At 43.8% G+C, this 20,581-nt stretch overlaps 1 long non-coding RNA gene across 1 annotated transcript; it reads right to left on the minus strand.

Annotated features, from left to right (window-relative positions):
• Positions 1–11,804: 11,804 nt before the first annotated feature.
• LOC133917662 (uncharacterized) lies at positions 11,805–12,400 on the minus strand. Its single transcript, XR_009909706.1, has 3 exons — positions 12,213–12,400; positions 11,989–12,132; positions 11,805–11,952 (listed from the first exon to the last, which is right to left on the minus strand). It is a non-coding gene; the product is annotated as an uncharacterized LOC133917662 (long non-coding RNA).
• Between the last annotated feature and the right edge of the window lie 8,181 nt (positions 12,401–20,581).

The raw sequence follows: 20,581 nt of genomic DNA on the forward strand, positions 1-20,581 counted from the left end.
TCCACGAAAATACTGTACGTGCGCGTGACACCAACCATTTTAGCGTGACTCAAGCTACCACGTCGAATCCACGTGTAAAGCCACTAGGGTTTCCACCAATGTGGCCACTTTTGTCACACCAATGAATATGGCGTGACTACGTTGGGGAGTCACGCCAGGTATTTTGGCGTGACAAAAGGGGCTAATTTCTGAAAATTTAGGTTCGACAGATTATTATTAAAATATTATTTTTAAAAAGGCTAGAATAAAAAAAAAGTCGACGTGGACTCGCTTGCATAATACGTACTACTACTACTACTGGTTTGTACATGCGGTTCGGCACGTATACGTACGGCACATTAGTGTCGTGGATACATGATCAGTACATGCAGTTCGCAATTATTGGGCGTCATGCATGGTGGTAGTAGTAATAGCAGCAAGCAGCGGCAGGATACATGGCATCTTTCAGATCTGCAGAGGCTTCTAATTCCGCACCTGACACATGCATTATGGTGTTTACTCTTTTCCTCTAGGCACTGTTGGGCGGCGTACAGAGAAGCCATAGGACCTGCAGCTGCAAGAGCAAGATGCAAGCAAGCGCCACATATTTTAGAGATAGGAGATGGAAGGAGTATGGGCATCGTCGAAAAGGGAAGCAAAATCTGATGGCGGCCAAAGGGAAGGCCAGCCTTTTGTTATCACAGAACATGCAAATAAAAGGGCCCTTCTTTCTCAGAGCGACAGGAACATGCGCTTTCCTCGATCCCTCTCGTATCTTCCCTTCTTGCATTGCATGCATGGTCCTGCACTTTTCGGTCTGTCCACCCTCTCCCTGGAATAGATCTCCGCCAAACATGAAGTAAGCATCACTTCGCATGACTCATGCGTGTAAGGGCCAAGGCAATCACTGTTTGGTAATGCTTCTGCTGCAAACCGCATTATTATTGAAACAAGAAAAATATTGATTAGTGGCGGACGTACTGCTGCTCACTGATCTCCTAGCATTTGCATGTGGGAGTACTACTATAAGATTACTAGCACAAACCACACTTGTACAACAGCCAGATCAATGGAGTATCCTTCGGAGAATGAAATAAATGTAGTACCAGCACAAGATCCACGCGCATACTAATGTGGTTGCTGGTTCTGTGACATGCGCACAGTCACGCAGATTAACGCGCAGCCGGCGATCACACTCTAGCTCCATGCATCTACAAAGTAGAGAGTAAATGAACCTAGCTACCAAGCAGCAAAAGGCTGTGTTTGTTACTAGTAATAAGCGAACGTACACTAGCTTGCGTTCAATCTCTAGATGTGCGCATCAATCGCATTCGTACGCAGGTTCGTTCGTACCGAGAGTCTACGACCAACTGGCCTGCAGGAATTGTGCGGGCGTTCGGATGGGAGAATCCGATTCTCAGCCGAATCGGTTGAATCCGTACGAAACACGCCCGTCCGCTGGTGATTGAGCTGAGAATCGAATCCGGGCACTATTAAAAAATGGTCATCAGTATCGATTAAAAAACGCAATCAATGTTGATTAGTCGATATTAATAGTCACGAACTATCAGTGCATCATGGCAAGAGTTTAAAAGCATCAAAGATTTTTCCTTAATTTTGATTATTATTAATCATTTAATAAATCCCATGATTAATTGAGCTTACAACGAAGCTAATCATAAAAAGAAAATTAATTATGTTTAACATGATGGTGAGTATTTTTAATGAACATGGCATAAAGTAGCAAGATTAACAAAATTGATTTCACTAATTTTGGACTTACTAATAATAATTGTGAATTACCTACAATTAAACATATTTAAATAATTAAGGGTATTTCAGTACATATATCATGGCTCCAAGTACTTTTAATATGTAGAGCATGATAAAACAAGCTAAAAAAATAGTTTCACTATTTTTGGAGTTATATTTAATTTCCTATGCATTTTGCGAGTTTCAGTTTGGCAATTTCCGAATTAACTTACTAATAAAAGACCCTAATTCCTTATCCACCTAGGGCTGGCTAGCCACCATCACTATCTGTGGGGCCAGGCTGCGCTGACCTAGGTCAAAATCGACCCTCGTCCAGAGGTGCACAGTGCCGAACGGCACTTAAAATGATTGGTGATGTCCTAAAAGGGACACAAGATAAACCTATATCAAATTATATCTAAATGTACTCTAGGTTTATCTATCGTGTCTACTCTACCACTCAAAAGAGTTGCAACCTATATCCAATCCTAGCAAACTACTTAGGAAGGTAAATGCGCAAAGGTAGATTGTAAGTATATAAATACGAAAATGTAAATAAGGTAGAGAGAACAAACTCGGCACAAGAGATTTTTATCTCGTGGTATCGATGGCATGAATGACACCCCTAGTCCATGTTGAAGCTCCACCAAAGATATACTCCCGATTGCTAAGACTCTTCTAGTCAAGGCTCTTGAGGCACCAAGTCATAAAGACAAGGCCTCAACCCGGATGAGCCACCAAGCTATAAAGGCAAGATCTCACCACTAGTCTCTCTCCTAGTCACTTATTTCCATCTTCACTTCGGAGCTTGAGCCACCAAGGTAACGGTCTTCGTGTCCCCGTACACAAGTCTTGCCGCCGCTCCAAACCAAGTCGGAGGGTCATCAAGTTTGAACAACTTTGTCTCAAGGTACCGGCAAGTCACCAAGACTCCAAGGCGCTGGTGTACCACCCGGAATAAGCTATGATCACTTCTTGATCTACTCTCTTGGTAGCAATCACCTAGCAACGCTCTCTCTAGGCTTATAAGCACTAATCACCAACTAATCTTGCGCTTAATTGTCTTGGATGATAAATTTAAGCGCTTTAGTGGCTTGGATGTCTTCTCAAGTGTCTCTATATTTCTCTGAACTCCATCACATTCAAATGATTGAGTGGAGGGGTATTTATAGCCTTAAACCCACTAACTAGCCATTTTCCCAACGGCTTAGAAAAGATGTTAACATCGAATGATCCGATGAGAACAGTAGTACTAATACCGGATCATCCAGTGAGTATATCTTCAAAAACTAGCTATTGGAACCCCCAATCAAAGCCTCTGTGAACACCGGACACTCCGATGTATACTCTATCTCCATCACCGGTCTATCCGGTCAGTACATTTGAGAGGTCCGAGGCTATGCAACCTCTTTATGTAAATTATTCCGGTGTACACAACACCTATCATCGGACCATCCGATGAGGTATTCTTCGATCTTCAACTCTTAGAAACACTTCTGCGGCAAATACTCCGGTGTGAAGCATTTGGTGTGTACAACATAGGCGCAAGATCTTTCGGTGAGTTGATCTTCATTCTTCTGTGATTGGATTCTTCTCTGCAAGAAATAGTCTGTCGTGCATCCTCACTGATCGCCAGACCTTCCGGTTCCTTGAATTTCCTCTGCCCAAAAGATTAAATGCTCTGGTGTATACTTCCCATTGAGCACCGGATCATCTAGTGAAGGCATTCCTCACCTCCTGTCAAAATTGCTCCGGCACGTAGATTCCTGAGCATCGGACCATCCAGTGAGTACATTTTTCTTAGAACTTCTCCAATTAACCCAAACTTTAGCCTAGCTATGGTGACTTCTTCGTATATTGCATCCATGAGATCTACTAACGCATATACTTGGAAAATATATTAGTCCCAATAACTATGTTGTCATTAATCATCAAAATCATAATCATTGCCTAACCAGGTTATTTTCGCTACAATCTTCCCCTTTTTGTGATTGATGACAACACAACCAAACCAAGTGGCATATAATAAATGATACTAATTTTAAAGAGCAAAAAGTCTTACCATATTGCTTGGATGCATGCTCTTAACACTTAGTCCTCTTTTTGTTGTGGCTCCTCCTCTCTCCATTGCCACTATCTCGCTTGATCGACTCATGCAAGCACTTTTTCATTGGATGCTTTTGATACTAAATGTAGATGAGTCCCTCTTTGTTAATTTTGGCATCTTGTTTGTTCTCCACTAGGTATGCCTCTTGCTTTGGTTGTCAAACTTCTCCCCATTTATCAATAATCTCAAAAAGAGCTACAAACACATGTTGAGCTCGAGGAAGAGTGTTAGAGCATATAGAAGAAAGCTTCATAAATCATGATCCAATAAAATAATACCAATTGAAAATATATACCAATTGTAAGGGTAGGAGGCATTGATGTCAATTGAAAAAGACAAACAAGGATCATATATAATTCATGAAACTCACATAATATAATCTAAACTCCCACTATATGTATGCATCCATATAATGAGACCCACCTGTGAATACCACTTGTAGGAATGTAGCAATATATGCACATCTAGACAATAAGTAGAGGTAGGAAGTTTAGATCATATCATATATAGAGGTAGCTTAAATGTATAAATGAATTGACAATGATACCAATTAAAACCTTTAACCATTGCATACCTCTGGGGATGTGTTAATTACTCCATGAGACTACAAACGATACATCTAGCAACACATGTTAGTCTCAAAATCACAACCTATAGAATATGCTCCCCTTAATTTTGTGCAAACAAATGTTGAATACTTGTGAGAGATATACACTTGTTTTGATAACAATGAGAATTTATCCTATAAATTAGATCATGACATATGAAAGATACTAATTGTAAAACTAGTGTCATGAAAGAAACCTATAACTAATAAACCATGTAAGTTGCTCATAAGAAAGAGATAAACACAAGCAACCTACGATATGAAAACATACACTAGGCATTGCAATAAATTAAAATATGCACATGCAATCCTGGACAAGGCAAATAAGCTACAATGGTTGAAAGATTTTGCATCTAGATCCATTACCTCTTTTACCTTTAGATGGAGATTTTGATATATGATGATCATGATCTTGATCGATGCGCCAAATTTTGTGTATTTAGCTTCTTTGTTTGAATCTTCACTTCATCTTGTAAGCCAAGTTTCCAAATCCCTATAGTCGTTTCAAGCTTCAAGTCTTCTTTGGAATCCAAATTGATTGGGGCATCTTCATGTTCGTGATGACTTCCTTGAGCACCCAAATGGATTGGTTTCACCCTAAGTCCTTTCTCCCAACCATATGTGCAACCACTTTGTCATTTTTCTTCTTCTTGAGTTTGTAGTGGTTGCTCTTGGTTTTCGTCTTGTGGTTGGCTTGGTGTAGATGTTAGAGGTCTTGTTTGAGAGGTTCATGATCTTCTTCTTCTCCTTGATCTCTTTCTTTACTTGCTTTCATTATTGTGACTTGTGGTCTTCTTTATGGCACTTGAAGCATGTCACGGTGTACCCTCTGCAAGCTTCTTCACTATGGTAGCATGGTTATCTTGAGAAGGTTGGACATGGTTCTTGCCTTTAATCTTGTCAAGTCCTTCTTGAGCTTCTCCATTTCTTGCTTCAACTCAGCATTCTCTTGTGCAATGAGTTCATTAGATGGTTCTACAATAACATTCTCAATGCATGTCTCATTGCAAATAGGTGAGCTAGATAAATCAAATAAATTCTTATAAGAAGTGAAAGTATCTACCTTATTCTTGAAATTAAAGAGTGAGGTAGATTGCTTTAAAGGGGTCTTAGGAAGGATGAATTTAGCATTATCCTCCTCATGCTCTTGTTTAGCAAATTGAATTTGCTCAATAATTATTCATAATTAGAAACAAAGGTAGGATGAATGTTATTAAGTACATGAATTTCTTAAGCTCTTTTGACTGTTACCTAATGGCACTTTATTGCTCATTGATCAAATGAAGAAGTTCATCTTTAGAGGAGAAATCCTCATTGGATTCATCATCACTTACATCTCTATCTATATCTTTGGCCATAAGGCACTTGTGAAATGGCTTACCAAATGATGGCTTGCATGATGATGACCTTGAGGAAGAGCTTCTCTTGAAGGGAATGATGGTGAGGTTTTCAGCACTTGAACTAAATTCTTCATTATCGCTCACTCATCTTCCTATACTTACAAATGCTTTAGTTCTTCTCCTCGTCTCCCTCTTGTTCTTGGTCTTGTTCTCCTTCTTTATATGATCAATTATGTTGACTAAGTCTTTAATAGAGATTGGATGATCAATATTGACATTGATCCTATTCATATTCTTCTCAAATTTTGAGATGAGCATGACAATCTTAGGATCAATTTCTTCATCACTTGATGTGCTTTGATAATCCTCTTCATTGCTCTATTCATCTTGGTCATCATCATCTTCGCTTGAGCTTGACTCTTGCTCTTGCCTCTTAATTCTTGCCATCATGTATTCACATTGAGTTTGTTTGCTTGTGAGAGCAAGGTTTTGGTGTCGAATGAAGAAGAAGCTTCCACCCCCCATGTTCATGATCATCTCATAGGCGATGATCTTACCGAGCACTTGACTTAGATTCATCTTCTTGATATCATTGTTGTTGTAGATGATTGAGACTACCATCTTATACTTTGAAAGAATATCTTGAAGTATTCTTTTTACCACTTGATCATCATCAATTTGCATCAAACCTAGTTCATTGATCTCATTGATAAAAATATTCAAACCTAAGTACATGTCATTAGAATTTTTATAGGGTAGTTGTTTGATGTCACTGAGCAAAGTAACTAACACATGATATTTCTCATTACTAACAGCATTTGTGCTTTTATGTATTTCAATGAGAGTGATCCAAATATCATGTGCATTGGTGAGAGAATAAACACGATTAAATGCATCAACACATATAAGCGATAAAATGATACTCTTTGTCAATACATCTAATTGCCTCTTCTTATTGGTGACACGTGGTCTCATCCCTTCTTCGGTGATTCTCCAAACATCTAAACCTTTAGTGTGCAAATAACAAGTCATTAAAATTTTCCAACAGGAGAAATTAGTACCGTCGAAATGTGGAGCGCTATGGGTATCCATCACAACCCCGGATGTCACAACTCTAGGCGCTTAAACCTATCAAGAGCATAATACTCTGATACCACTTGAAAGGATTGGTGACGTCCTAAGAGGGGATGAATTAAGACACTTAAAAACCTAATCGGCTCCAAAAACTTCACAAGATGAACCTATATCAAATTCTATCTAAATGTGCTATAAATTTATCTAGTGTGTCTACTCTACTGCTCAAAAGAGTTGCAACCTATATTCAATCCTAGCAAACTACTCTAGGAAGGTAAATGCGCAAAGTTAGATTGCAAGTATGTAAATATGGAAACGTAAATAATGTAGAGAGAGTAAACTTGGCACAATGGATTTTTATCTCGTAGTATCGATGGCATAAATGTCACCCTAGTCCACGTTGGATCTCCGCCAAGGATATACTCCCGGTCGCAAAGACTCTTTCGGTCAAGGCTCTTGAGTCATCAAGTCACAAAGACAAGACCTCAATCCAGATGAGCCACCAAGCCATAAAGGCAAGATCTCACCACTAGCCCCTCTCCCAGTCACTTGTCGTCGTCTTCACTTCAGAGTTTGAGCCACCAAGGCAAGGGTCTTCGCGTCCCCATACACGTGTCTTGTCACCTCTTTACACCAAGTTTGAGGGTCAACAAGCTTGAGAAACTCCAGCTCAAGGTGCCGGCGAGTCACTAAGATTCTAAGGTGTCGGCGTACCACCCGGTACAAGCTAGGATCACTCCTTGATCCACTCTCTAGGCAACAATCATCTAGCAATACTCTCTAGGCCTATAAGCACTAATCACTCACTAATCGTATGCTCGATTCTCTTGGATGATCACTTTAAGTATTTTAGTGGTTTGGATATCTTCTCAAGTGTTTCTGTGTTTCTCTAGAGCCCATTCAAATGACTGAGTGGAGAGGTATTTATAGACTCAAACCCGTCAACTAGCTATTTTTCCAATAGCTCAAAAAAGCTGTTAACACTAGATGATTCGGTAAGAACAGTAGTACTAACACCGGATCATCCGATGAGTACATCTTCAAAAACTAGCCGTTGGAACCCCCACTCAAAGCCTCTTTGGACACCGGACACTCTGGTGTATACTTCATCTCTATCACCGGACTATCCGGTGAGTACATTTGAGATAATCAAGCCTCTGCAGCCTCTCTGTGTAAGTTACTCTGGTGTAAGCCTTCGGTGTACACAGCATCTATCACCGGACCATCTGGTGAGGTATTCTTCGATCTTCAACTGTTGGAAATGCTTCTGTAGGAAATACTACGGTGTGAAGCATCCGGTGTGTACAACATAGGCGTTAGACCTTCCGATGAGTTGATCATCGTTCTTCTGTGCTTGGATTCTTCTCTGCAAGAAATAGTTTGTCGTGCATCCTCACTGATCGTTGGACCTTCCGGTGCCTTGAATTTCCTCTGCCCATTGAACGCCGGATCATTCGTTGAAGGCATTTCTCATCTCCTGTCAGAATTGCTCTGGCATGTACATTCCTAAGTACCGGACCATCCGGCAAGTACATTTTTCTTGGGAGTTCTCCAATCCAACCGAACTTTATCCCAGCTACGGTGACTTCTTCATATATTACATCTGTGAGACATACTAATGCATATACTTGGCAAACATGTTAGTCTCGATGACTATATTGTCATTAATCACTAAAATCACAATCATAGCCTAATAGAGCTATTTTCACTACAGCACTAGCGAGCTCACCGGCGGCGCGGCTTAGCCAGCGAGCGGCACCATTGGCACCAGCGCACTCCTGCGAACTAGCCTAAGGAGTAGGTGGCCGATGACGATGGCCAGAAGGCGGCCAGTGGTGGCAAACATCGGCGGCGGTGGCTTGACGGGTAGGGAGAAACATGCCGACGGTGAGCGAAGAAAAAATCGGCCCTACCGAGAACACCTAGAGAATCTACACGACTTTGCGGTCTCAACGGCATTCCTAATGGCTGACGGGCCCTGCTGTGGCTCGGCCGACGACGAACACACACTGGCGGTGGCGGTGGCTCGGCCAACGCGAAAACCCGTGCCGACATGGACAAATGGGAAAGCGACTTGCGCTAAAGGAAGAGAGTGACTCAAGGAAGCTCACCACGAGCTCGGTCACGGAGGAGGAGGTCGGAGGTGACGACACAATGGTGAGGTGACGGAAAGGGGTGCCGGCGTTAGGGGGAGAAGAAGGCACCTTTTATATACTATAGAGTTATTAGTGCCGGTTCATGGTTACCAATCGGCACTGAACTAACAGTGCAGGTTCAATCTGGTTCAATCGTTTATTGAGCGTAGGAAGTTATGAACCGGCACTGATACTTCATCAGTGCCAGTTCTATCCTAACTGGCATTGATGGGGTGGCTCGAATGACTGTTTCAAGTGTAGTCGGGTGATTCGGCGTTTTGGGATGGGATCGAGAATCACCTCAAAAGGTGATTCGTAGTCAGTGGTGGATGCAGAAGAGCCCTGTAGAGGGCTCATCCACATCGCTCTCTTCTTCCTCTTCCTCTTCCTCCTCCTCCTCTCATTCTCCCTCGCTTTTTTCTTCTTTGTCTTCCTCATCCATGGCAAAAAAATGGTGTGTGTGTAGTGGGGGGAAGGGGCTCAGGGGCTCCAGTGGCTGCGAAGCAGTAGGGGGCTAGAGCCCCATGCTACCTTGGATCCGCCCCTGTTCACAGTGATTCTCACCCTCAATGTGTAGACTTCCCCATGTCAAATGAATCTAGCCAGCTAACTAAATAGTTTTCAGAGGTGATTCTGATTGACACCAGTTTTTAGGGAGAATCCGGATCTAAAATATTTCTGAGAGAATCCATATCCCTACAAAACACGCCATGTATTAACCAGCTTGTGCGATGTGCTCCCACACTCGCATGCATGCGTTGCGGCTTTGACATGCACGGCAACCTGCATGCAGTGACAGGCGCAACATTTTAACAATAGGTATACATAGCTAGCTAAAAAAATGTTCGATATTCTCTGGAGAAAAAGGCAGTACCATTTATTAGTATGAAGGCACATATTGTAAAATAAATAAGATATTATTCAAATAAATTTTGTAGATTTTCTAGTCATAAATATCACATTGTCTTTCATTTCATGCATAAGTACTCAGTAGAAAAACAAATGTAAAGGACAACATATCACATGATCACATAAATTACATACAAAAAATATTTTTTGTCTTTTATTTAGAAATTATGACTAAAGCACTATGAACAACAAATTAGCAATAATATCTTTAAAGAATTGAAGGTGAGAACTGACAATACATATTTAAGGGGGTCAAAATATATACGGTTGCCCCATCGCGCTCGCGCTGTCACCAAGCTTGGTGTCGTTGACCCCATCTTGTGCGTGCATTTGGGAATTGGGTTATTGGAACGTAGTTGCACATTTGGGCAATTGGGAAATGGGCATTGGTTGTTGGGCCACTAGAGGCGTCGCTCATTTGTCACGTTGGGCTTCGACCGTTAGGCATTGTCGTGTTGGGTTTGGTCGCTTGGATCACAAGAGTTGCGTATGTTGTAATGAAAAAAAAGAGGCAAAGATCCATATATACTTAATTTAAAAAATTGGTTTACACCTGTACAATGTACACCTTTAACCTCGTGTAGGCCCGCCACTGCCTGCATACATGCCAGAGTTAAGTAGCCCGAGGCCCCGGGCCGCACCGGCCGCCGGTATGCATGCCTCTCGTGATGGATGGATCGGTCTCAGGCTCTCGCACCAGCTTATCAGCAGCTAGAGCGCGGTGGTGAAGCGTCAGCTGCAATACGGAGTACATCCATGCAGGAAGGCAGGCTGCTGGTAGACTCGGCGTTCCGCCCCGCGCATGGAATCTGATCTGCATGCGGGGGTGGCAGGAGAGGCCCACGTCTCGGTGCTCACCAAGTAAGATACGCACATGACATGCTGCTGCGTGCTGGCTGGTTCCGTCCTCGACCTATCTAGCTACGCTACGCATCCCTCTCTCTCACCACCTCTCATGACTCCGGGTAAACGCAAATAAGCAGCTACTCTCTCTCTCTCTCGATGAGTACGATGAGTCTGTGGCTCCAGCCCAGACCAGGTCAGGTCGGCAGGCCGGATTGAGTGATTGGTTACAGGGACCTGCTCCCGAGCCATCTCATTGATGCGAGGGCTCCGGACCTTTGTCAGCACATAATTGGAGCCTGTACGTGGTCCAACCTCGTCACCATCAACATCCCTTCCTTTAAAAATTTGGCCTTTGATGCAACAAAAATAATAAAATCACTGATCAGTTTGTACTTTGTAGCGCAGATTAGTGTGGTGCGTGTTCATTGTTTAGCTAAAGATTAGATGGTTGATTTACTGACAACAGAGGACTCATGGGTTGTGAAGTTTTGTCTGGGTTTGTATATGTTTTAATTTTTTTAACTAAAATTCATGATCATCCAAGAAATCATTGCTTCCAAATCTTTATCGAGATGCGGTGAGAAAACTCAAACAATGGGCAGATTATGTATAAAGGAGGAAAACAAACAAGATTGAAAAATGGTGAGGTTTGGAAATGCTGTAGAAAATTTTAGAGAAACATGTATCTGTATTTTGGAGATTTGACTCGTAAGAATTTTGGCAGAAAGGAAACATTACTCTCCCTAGTGTATGTGGGGTCATCTCCTACAATACTAATACACTACTACAAAACATGCTTTCACTACTGGTTCCAAACCGGTTTTCACTGTCAGTTTTGGAACCGGTAGTACCCAAGCGGCAATGATAGTCAATTTGCTATCACTACCAACAGTTATCGACCGGCAGTAATGCTATTTTTTGGAAACAAAAAAAAAGAAAAAAAACACTGCATCCGCTCATCCCGGTGCCCACTCCGCCGCTCATTCGGCGACCACCACTACGCCACCACCGCCGCCGGAGAGATTCACATCCACAGAGAGATTCAAACATTCATATCCACAGAGAGATTCACATCCATAGAGAGATTCAAACATTCACATCCACAAAGACATTCACATCCACAAAGAGATTCACATGCATCCATAGAGAAAAAATCAAATGTTCTTGAGGTGCTGCCGCGTCGCCCGGAGCAGCTCGCCAAACCTCAATCTTGACGTCGCCCGGAGCAGCTCGCCAAACCTCAATCTTGACGTCGCCCGGAGCAGCATAGAGACCATGGCGATGACCGAGGCCAGCGCAGAGTGGCCCCCTCCAATCTGCCTCCCCATGGCACCCCATCCCTTCATGCCCACCTCCCCATGCCGCCTCCTCCTCCTCCCAGATCTAGATCGGAGGATAGATGAGAGAAATATGAGAGATTGAGAGAGAGAAGAGATCGAGAAATGAGAGCGAGAGAGACAAACCGGACGTGGAGAGGTAGCAGTCGCGGGACTCGGTGCACGTGGCCCTGCCACTGTCGCGGAGCGCGTGGATGCGGAGGTGGACAATGGGAGAGAGGACACGGGCAAGGAGGCCGGCAATGGGGCAGCCATCGGAGGTGAGGTAGTAGGACGAGGACGAGAGGAGAGATTGAGAGAGATGTGAAGAGATAGAGAAATGAGAGGTTGAGCGTTGTGTGTGAAGAGATAAGGTTCACGAGGATGACCCACGCGAGGTGAGGCGAATTGGATAAAAAAATTCGGATCTAACTTACATTCACAGCCGTTGAAAACATGAACCGGGAGCGATATTTAAATATCACTGCCGATTGAAATTTTCAACCGGCAGTGATGTCCTTTTTCTTACAAACCAGCAGTGATACTATTATTACTGTCGGTTCTATCTGAACTGACAGTGATGAACCGGTATATAAGGCATATTTTGTAGTAGTAATATTAGAATTCTACTTTCCAACCCTAATGTAAATAATCTTTTGAGAACCAAGAAATGACAGCCAAAGGTGGCATAGTATAGACCAATTGCTTTTTGCAGCTGGCGCACCAATGAATTCAACATTTCACCCCCTGCGAGGTTAATTGGCGCGTGCATGTGAGAGATGGAACCATCCAACCACAACCCAACAAGTGCATTCAGTCACTCTCAGACAGTAAACTCCTTCATGCAAGGAGTGAAGGGGGTCTTTTGTCTTGAGAGAAAAAGGGAGATTTATATTGTCTGGGCTTTGTGTAGCATTACAACAGGGCAGAGAGAAAGAGAGAAGAATAAAGCAAACCGATCGAATGATCGTTCTGGCCGGCCGAGGACTCTCCCGCCCGTATTATTGCATGAGACGCCTGGGAGCTGGAGATCGAGGCGGGAGACCCCGAACAAATTCCTTCTCCCGCTGTACCGCATGCCAGCCGGGGACGAAGGTCCCGCGCGGCCGGCCGCCCGTTCTTCGCCACCGCATGCGGCACTGGCGCACTGCTCCATGGCCCTGCTCCAAACCGTTGAGCTCCCCTCGTCACGTCGCTTTCGCGCGAGGCGAGATTTTCCTATCCCTAAAAAAGAAAAAGATGACGCGACCCAACCCTTATCCCTCTCCCCATCTCCGTCTCGCGCGGCGTCTCCCCACGGACACCTCGACGCATGTGCTCCCGTGGGTGGAGGATATCCCCGTCCGTGACAACGACGCCCTAATCGCCGCCAGATGCATGTCTCTGGACCGGCCCCCGTCCGCCTGGCCCATCGGCTTGTCGTGGAACGAGAATATCCACATACCGGTAGCCTAGCAAGTGGGGTTGCATACGGAGTACGTATTCGTAACGTATAAATAAGCATGGGAGCATACGCCTGCTTGCTTGCTTGCTTTCTTGCTTTTGCCTGCCTGCCCCTTTTTTGGCATACATAGATTATATCGTGGATTCCATATTTTTCCTTCTTGGATTATGTTGTTGCCAAATATGGTAGTTTTTGCGCAATATGCAAATTATTTTGTGGCACTACAATGCAGACTCGAAACAATTTTGAAGACTAAGGCTTATTTGTTTTTTATTATGATAGTTGATTCAAGCTTTTAAAACCTAGAATAAAAAACAAACATGCGGATTCCATAATACACAATCCATAATCAGATGTTAAATTATGGCAAAACCTATAATAAAGAAAAAGGATGCTTTTTGTGGATTGTGGGGGCTAGAAATATGAGAGTGGACAAGGAATTCGAACAAAATTAACCGCAAATGCCATTAAAGTACCCCCACGCGAATGTGATGGAATGTGATGATTGACATGTATTCTAGCGTTGGTATGGCTACAAAGGCAGTGGATCTTCAAGGTTATGTTTTAGAGTAGAGCAAGACCGAAGTTGGAGCCAAGCCACACTACAATATGTCCAAGCGGAGCGCGTCGAAGACGAGGGCGTGAGTTGTGAGCCATTACTCCCAGTCACATACGCAGAGCATCGAAAGTCCAAGCAGAGCGTGTCGAAGTACCTCGACCTCCGTGTACGCCATCAGCGCACACAGTCCACTGTCAGCTCATCGACCTGGCGAATGAAGTTCAGGTACTCACAGTGTGTCTGCACGCTAGACCAACTCGGTTGTGCAACTAAACTAAGTTAGAGAATAAAATGAAGTAATCAGCATAAACGTACACAAATAGCATAGCACTTACCCTACGTCTACACCACAAGGACCCCATGATGGGGCCGTCGATGCCGTTCGCAGCATACTGGTATATGCTAAGGTCCACAACGGGCCTATTGATGGCTATGTGCTCGTACGACCACATCTGAAGAAGCAGAGGACACCCGATGAGGATCGCATTGTCGTCGGTCTTCGTGCACCTATCGCACGGGCCATGATACATCGCAGCCAGCACAGTTGTACAACGGGACCTTCGCCGGGTCGACGTCCGCAACCTCTCTAGCATAGGGAATCATGCTCCTCGAGACCGTGTTGCCATGGGTCTCGGTGAACATGACCCTTCCGAACAACCACAGGAGTTACGCCTCCAGGTGTCAGGAGATGTCCTCATCGCCTGCCAGTGGGTGGATGGTGTTCACCTATCAAATAAGGAAGAAGTACAAATATCTGCATCTGTTAATAACATAAAGGAGATGCCAAACCATTAAAAGACATACATACCACAAACTGACACGAGAAAGGTCTTCGTCGGACCATGCTTCTCGGTCACTGGAAAAGGCCTAAACGGGGCTACGCCGTCCCTCTGTTCAATGATGGAGAAGCGGCCCAGCATCTCATCCCGCTAGCCCACGCCCACGTCCCTAGCCCCAATAGTGCACTCGCGCAAGGTAAGCCCATCGGGAGCGAGACGTCCTAGAGCGTGGGTGCCATCTCGTCTCACGGGAGATGGAATGTGTGCGTCTCAAGACGCCACCTGTCGACAAGGGCCGTGAGGAGGGCCCTATTATAGCTGAACCGCATCGCCACCTTCAAGGCCCCCGCCAACGCGTCCACCTCCAGAAGCAACACAACGGAAGTAGGCCAGTAGCATGCAACCTGCAAACATACTACAGTTAGCGACCAATATCGTGTCTAAATCCGTATGAAACTGTAAATTCAAAATTAACAAAACTCAGGATCCAGCGCTCGTCAATCCTCATAAGCTCATCCGACACACGAGGTCGAAGTACCGGGAGGTCCTTAGCCTACACCACGATACGGTACGAATGGTGCGTGACGTTGATCTGGGGGTCGAGAAGCTCCAGCTGCGTCATACTTGCATGTTCACAAGTTATTTACATTTTTATATGCAAAACAAACAAAGCGTAAGAAGTATCAACCGGTATGGACCTGGTCTAAACTGGTCTAGGCTGGTCTTTATTTGTCAAAACTGAACAAGTAAGCGTCCAACATATAATATGATATAATAGATTGTTCAAATCGTACACAAATATGTGAACAAATCATAACATAACACATTAAAACCTCACACATTATGACCTCTCGGTACTAATACAGTATGTACAATGGTGTGCACATGAATATCCATCACACCACAAATTACAATATTAATCAATCTCAATGACCTGACGAAGCCAACGATCGATGACTACAAGGACGTTTCCCATCTGCAGTAGACCCGGAAGGACCTGCTTCCGTGGGGTTCACATTTGGGACACTAACAGTACATTTCTTGTAAGTGTGACATATTCCGTTGCACTTGCTACACCATTTCACGTGACGTCCAATTTCTATTTCATCCATGTCATTACGGAGCCTCATAGTCCTGCGCTACCCCTTCTTCTGCTTCATCTTGTCGATATCAGGTATGAACACAGCATCGGACCCGGGTTCCTTCGTGAAAGAACCATAAATCCTGAAACCATAGACCTCATGATTCCAAGTATCGAACAAAGCTTCCTTCTTGAAGTAGTTGGAGACGTACCTCCAAGTCCTCATCCTCATCACAGTACACGCGGTAATCACATGGGAGTATGGCTTATGCAGTAGCATTAGCTTGTAGCAGGTGCAAACGTACCTGTCATCGAAGATGGTGCACTCGTGGATAACTCTCTCACACTTGCCCTCTCTCATTCCTTTGTCCCTGCATCGAATTTCATATATGTGTTGTGCAGTTCCCATAATTTTCACCCAATGCATCTTTGCCTTCTCTACCTTGTCTTCCATGCACTTAGTCATCTTTGTCCCATAAATCATACTAGCATTATTCAGTGTCATATGCATTATTGCATAGCGGTCTCTGAAATACTTGCATATCCCTTAAAGTATGAACTTTACAATCCCCACTAGCGGTAACCCCCTCACACCTTTCATCACCCAGTTGTAAATCTTTGCTAAATTTATAGTCATAATATTGTACCTAGCCTTATTTGTGTCGTAGAGAAGAGCTCACTTCTCCTTGGACTCATTCTCAATCCATTCACTAAATGACTTGGTAGATGACCCGCTCCTTCGCGTGATGCCAGCTTCATTATCATTTGGCAGGGACTCAAGAGGTACTGGTACATCCTCCGGTCCTGTCACGGGCCTCCCTGCATGCTCCTGTATTTGCTTCTTCGTTAGCTCATCTAGTGTCTTCTAAAGAGTATCGGACTTTCACTGCTGATTCTGACTGCACAATCTCTTGAACATGTTCATGAGGTTATTGGTCTTGAATTGCCGAAAGAAGTTTGCACATGCACCATCTACTCTGCAGATCTGGCCACATAGGTCTAATCAAGCCATCGTTCATTCCATTTTGCAAATCCGCAATTGCCTTGAGCATCCCTACACGCTGGTCATGTATAATGCACATGTTCGATCGAACACCAACAATTATCATCCTCACACGGTACATGAACCAATACCAACTGTTGATGTTCTCACTCTCCAAAAATGCAAAGGCTAACGGTAGAACTTGATTTTCTCATCAACCCCAATAGCAGTCAGGACATGTCTCGTGAACTTGCTAGTAAGGAAAGTGTCGTCGATGCACAGGATAGGTCAACAATGCTTGAAAGCTTCGATACATGTCCCTATTGTGAAGAAACATCGCTTCAGGACGTACTTGCTAGGTTTGGGCAGCAATATGTACTTATCAATATCATAATACGTCCCTGGGTTACTTCGAGCAATGGTTTGTAGCAAATGTGGTAGATTGTCATATGACGTTTCGTAGGTCCTGAATCTCATCTCAATTGTCTTCCTCTTCTCCCTCCATACCTTGTTGTAGCTGATAGTGTACTTATACTCTTCATCAATTTGCCTTATTATAGACCCTAGTTCGTAGTTCATATTGTTCACAATCTAGGCGTACATCACATTGCTGATAAAGGCTGAGGTGATGTTCATGTGGCTGAGGTGATGTTCATCCATCATGCAAGCGTGGTCGACCACAATCGACACCTCCCAATAGTCAACCTACTTCCTCTTGAAGCCGTGTACCCGCCACGGGCAACTCTCATTCATGCACTTCACATCATAATCCTTCTTGCTTGACTTGACAACATAAAACTGCCATTGAAACAAGATCACCCATTGAGTCATAACTTCCTTTATGCCCTGACTGGTAGGATACCTAGCATCTTGGGTCACCTCATTCTGTGTATACTCCCGGATCACTTGATCCCCTCATTCACCACAAGGTTGTTGAAGTTTGGATTGTTCCAGTCTGTAGGAACTAGAGCATCGTCCTCATCATCTGAGATGTCATACTCAGGAGTTTCATCAGCCTAAAGATCACCCCACTCCATCTATTCAATTAGAGAAGAGATTCATTCCCTCGCGTCCGCCTCACCGGTCGGTTCAGTCGGATAATCCGATGAATGTGCACCATCCGGATCGATATTTTTATCATATTCTTCCTCATCACCCTCCTCCTCCACATACCCTCCACCCTGCATCTCCCCAGCTGTCTACTTATTCTTTCATTACACAAGCAACATAGGAGACCAACCTCTGTGCACAACATCTACTTGCTAAAATATAAGTAAAAAGATGATATAATTGCTGAATAATATCTAACCATAATTCTAAAACTAGATCTATATTTTAGCATACGTCTAGTGGCTATCCTACTAGGTTTGTAAAACAAAATCAAGATCTAACATCTAACCTATATCAAAACCTAGAACTAGTTGTTATCTTATCGGGTTTGTTAAGAAAAACATGAAAAAAATCTACCTCTTTTTTCCAGTAGGGCTTCGCCGTACAAATCTCCCTCCCCCTCCCCTCTCCTCTCCCCACGGTTGAATGGGAATGAAATGAGATGCTGACATTGGCAGGGCCGACCGTACAGGCCTAAATACCCAAAAGATCTCATCGGCTGAACAGATGATACCTTTTGGATGCGCCTGCGCGGTGTTGTAGCCACGAAGGTCTCGCTCGTTCAACACGCAAGATCAAGTTCTCGTCCACTGAACGGACTAGATCTTCCTCTATCCGGTTATTAAATTCGTTGGCAGCCAGAGCCTACAAAGACTTGCTCGTTCAACGGGTGAGACTTTGTTCTCGCTCGTTAAACGGGCTACGGTAGGGTAGACCTTATTATTTTTCAAACAGACATGTAATATTAAAATACAACTAACATCGGGGCTATAGTGTTGAGCAGAGACGGCCCAGAAATAAAAATACAACTAACATCGGGGCTAACATTATCGTGGGCTGTCATGAACAGTTCGACGATGTACGACTCAGCTACACGAGATATTGGGCCGTAGACTGCGTCATAGGCTCGATTACTCTACTACTTCCATCGGTGAAAGGGCACTACAAGGAGTTTGTCAAATCTCAATGGGGGCTGATCTATATAAAAAAATCTCAATGGGGCCAGATTTTGGCCCAGCTTAGTTTTCTGCGTTTGATCGTATCCAATCAGCCCCGATCCAAGCTTTCCCCACTTGCCGGCCCGTACGGTTGGAGACAATGCCCAGGTTCACGGGACAACAACGATCACATCGCCCTCTTCTCTTCAGCGCCTAGATTGGGAGGCACGGCACGCCGGCAGCCATCCTGTGTCGACTGCTGTCACTTGTCATGAGCTCGGGTACTGAGGGGGAAAAAAACATGTCGATTACACAGTACACACTGCTACAATGGGTTGTAGTGTTGAGCAGAGACGGCCCAGAAATAAAAATACAACTAACAGTCGGGACTAACATTAGAGCAGTGCTTGCTTCAGTTCCAACTAATATCACTTGCCATGAACTCGAGCACTGAGGGGGGGGAAAACATGTCGACTACACACTGCTCTTAGTCCTAGCAGTGCAGCGAACCTAGAAATATTCGCTCCACCGGTCGGGTCCTTGGCTCCTAGTCCTAGCGTGCGTGTGCCGTACAACCGGTGACCCACAAACCACCGGGCGAGCCTAGCGGACGCCAAAGCGACCAAAATGACTACCGTGTCGCATTCATTTTTTATTATATAGAGTATGATAAAAAAAGACTAAAAATAGATTTATTAATTTTTGATATCTTAATATTTATTTATGAATTTGTTAATATTTAACGTATTCATTTAATTGTGGGAAAAATAATAGTACCTTCATATATACATATAATTTTAACATGTAGACGGCAGTAATATAAACCTAACTAAATTTGTTTCATATTTTTTGAGTTTTAGATATTTTCTTATGTATTTTAGATTATTTCAACTGATTTATCAATATAACTATTATTACTTTCGCTATTTTATGGAATTTTGCAAAACAATTATGTGTAAGTACACATATGTATATGTATATATACATAAATGTATATATATATACGTATAAACGCATGTACATAGATGTATACATATACGCATACGCATATGCATACGCATCCATATATATATGTATGTACACATATGTGGGACCCATATGAACCATAGTTACAGTAACTAGTTCCCCGGAATTGCTTCAAATCTTAGCCCTTTAATATATGTAATATATTCTTGTCCCGTCCTCGGAATCCAACCCAATCCATTAGTCCTTTTAAGGACCCGCACGGTGCGCATGCCTAGCCGCTCGAATTACTCCCTCCCACTGCACCACCACACGATTCCTTTTTCCACTTCCACGCACCAGAGGGGGCCAAATGATTTTGGTGGTGATCATGGCGGGGCTGCTGGAGGAGTACACGATGCTGGTGCCGCGGGTGGAGCAGGTGCTCTCCGGCGTGCCCTTCCTGCGCCGAATGCGCTTCCTCATGCTCCGGCGCGTTGTGCACGCGCTCCATGTTGCCACTAGCGGCTGAAGAACCTACATCTACTGTCGACCCCCTCGAGGCGAGCTGCAAAGGAAAGAGTATTCCCTTACCTTGTTGGTAGTTTCACTACTTGAAAAATAGACAAAAAAGACATATAATTAGTTACGGGTCATAATATAACCCATCACTGATGATAG

The sequence above is a fragment of the Phragmites australis genome, chromosome 5 (genome assembly GCF_958298935.1).
Source record: "Phragmites australis chromosome 5, lpPhrAust1.1, whole genome shotgun sequence".
In the NCBI taxonomy this organism is placed as follows: Eukaryota; Viridiplantae; Streptophyta; class Magnoliopsida; order Poales; family Poaceae; genus Phragmites; species Phragmites australis.